The sequence below is a fragment of the Suricata suricatta genome, chromosome 4 (assembly GCF_006229205.1).
Source record: "Suricata suricatta isolate VVHF042 chromosome 4, meerkat_22Aug2017_6uvM2_HiC, whole genome shotgun sequence".
Classification (NCBI taxonomy): Eukaryota; Metazoa; Chordata; class Mammalia; order Carnivora; family Herpestidae; genus Suricata; species Suricata suricatta.
The window spans coordinates 150,886,910-150,889,719 of NC_043703.1; positions in this window are offsets into that span (position 1 = coordinate 150,886,910).

Sequence of the window (2,810 nt, forward strand, 5' to 3'; positions counted from 1 at the left end):
ACAATTCTATCAAGCTAAAATCGATTTTCTTATGCATTTTATTCCTTGTATAATTGAGTGACTCCTTTGTTCTCAGAACTGCAGAAGCGTTGCTTATATTGAGATGAATAATACACAGATAACATTATTGAAATAAATCCTTGGTTGAGAGAAAAAGTTTGAATTCTTCATTCTAACAATCCATTATATCCATTTTTTATGACCTTGAGCAGGTCAGGACTAATTTGTGGGTTGTGAAATTTAAAATTTGGTGGTCACTGCCTATGACAGAAATAGAAGAGACTTTTGATATAATGTTTTTTCCAGACTTATTGCAACATCATTGAAATAGAAGAGAATGAAATAGTATAGAATAGAGTAGAATTCTGGGTCTACTTAGGATGCAGAAAACCACAAGGTAACTTTGCTCTTTCCCTATAAATGAGAAAAGTGACTATTGTAATCCATAATAGAGTTGAGGTCACAAAACAATTCAGGTAAGCTGAATTCCCAAAGTGGCAGGTTTTTCCAAGAAGAGATGAAACACATGAGTGATTTCACCTTTTGCAGAATGTGAGATGAAGAGGAGACCGTGAGACGAGGAGAAGAGGAAGACAGTGTTACAGTGAGTTCTTACAGCCTGAGAGTGGAGGCATGTGACATCTTAGAAGAACTGAGAACCCGGGACACTAGAGAAGGTGCACTCAGTCACAAGCTCTTTTCTGCTCGTCTCCAGTGGGTCCTCAATAGAAAGATTGAAGACAGGGCAAGAGACTGTGGATGGTGCAATGTGTAGCGATGGGTTGCTGCTGGTACATGGAAATAAAGCACTGCTAACTTCCTGAGATCTTTCCTCACACCTAAGGGAAGGCCTTAGGAGCAAAGGGCTTAAAACCTGGTCAGATCCAGGATTCTTCCCGGATATGAAACAGACGTCTTCTATCACTGAGGGGCAATGGGAAATTCTCTGCCACCAACACCCTGCCTCTCCACACCACAACAGGGACACAGCGCAGCCTGGCTGGCATGAGGGAGGAGGGAAAGGGCAGGAGCACCAAAAAAAGCTCAATCCCCAAGGCCCTGGTGCACCAAACCTGCCTAAGACTAAGTCTGGGTCAGGAGAACCAAGAACACCCGCCATGAGTCCATCCCCAAGTAGCATGCACTGTCTTTGGCTGGAGGTGGTCAGGAGTGTGGAGGCAGAGCCTTTGTGGTGCAGAGTTCCAAGGACAGTTGAAAGCCAAGAGCAAGGGCACTGAGGAAAACTGCTCAGCCCTGCATACCCACAAAAAGGGCAAGGTGGCAACAGCCCACTGCTGGATGGATTTGGGTCCGTAGTGTCCCAAAAGTAACTATAGCCTTAAAAAACCCAAACTCAGATCCGTTTTACTGAATCAATGCCCCACACTAATGGCCTGTCAGAAGAGGCATACATATTCCCGCATGCATAGTCTTGTAAACTTCATCTACGTTGCTCTTTTAAACAACAAAGCTTAATGAAAACACGAAAAAGCAGACAGGAAAAACCATTATGAAGAGATAAAAAAAATAGAGATGATACAGATGTTGGAACCATCAAACTTACAGTTTGAAATAGTTGTGGTTAATATTTATTAATTATATTAGCCACTAGAGAATGTAGACAACATGCAAGCAAACTGAGACTTTGAGTGAAGTACTGAGAACTGTATATAGAAAGAGAGTTTAGAAGCAGATTGGATACAGCTGAAGAAAACAAATGAATGAACTCAAAGTTAAGACAATAGAAATCAACCAAACTGAAAGACAATGAGGAAAACTGAGCAGGGGCACGGGAGGGAGAACAGGACGCCCATGAATCGTGGGGTAATATCAAAAGTCTGACAGATGTGAAATTGGAGTCCCAGATGGAGAAGAAATGAACAAAGCAGATGAAATATTTGAAAATTTTATGGCAAAGTCTTTTCCAAAATTAATGAAGTGTAATAAACTGAAGATCCCCAAAGCCCAGCAGATCCCTAAGCAGATTAATTACCCTTGCCAGCACACCTAGGCACATCATCTTCACTTTCCTGAAGCCCAAAGGTGATGAGAATATCTCAAAGGCAGTTAGAGAAAGAATGTACATTTACAAGTTAGAGATGTCATAAACCATACAACAACCACTAAAGAGTAACATTAAAGCCGAAGTATAACTAATGAGTCAATAGGGCAGATAAAATGAGCACAAAGATAATAAAAAAAGAAGGCATGAAAAGGTGGGAGAAAGCTATCAAGAACAGAAGGGACAAATTAGCAAACAGCAAGATGATTTCTGTCCCACCATTGCAATAATTAGATCAAACATAACTGGTCTATACACTCCAGTTGAAAAGCAGTGATTCAATATATAGGTATAGCACATCTGCACGCTGTGTACCTTAAACTTACACAATGTTACATGCAGATTGTGTCTCAATAGAGCTGAAGGGGGTGTGAAGGAGTGATTACCAATGATTGGATTAAAAAAGCAGGATAAATCTATATACTCTTTATAAGAAATCCACTTTAACTCCCTTATGACCCAGCAATAGCATTGCTGGGGATTTACCCAAGAGAGACAGAAATGCTGATGCATAGGAGCACATGTACCCCAATGTTCATAGCAGCAATATCAACAATAGCCAAAACATGGAAGGAGCCTAAATGTCCATCACCTGACGAATGGATCAAGAAGATGTGGTATATATTCATGATGGAGTACTACATGGCAATGAGAGGGAATGACATATGGCCCTTTGTAGGAAAGTGGATGGACCTTGAGGGTGTCATGCTGAGTGAAGTAAGCCAGGCAGAGAAGGACAGAAACCATA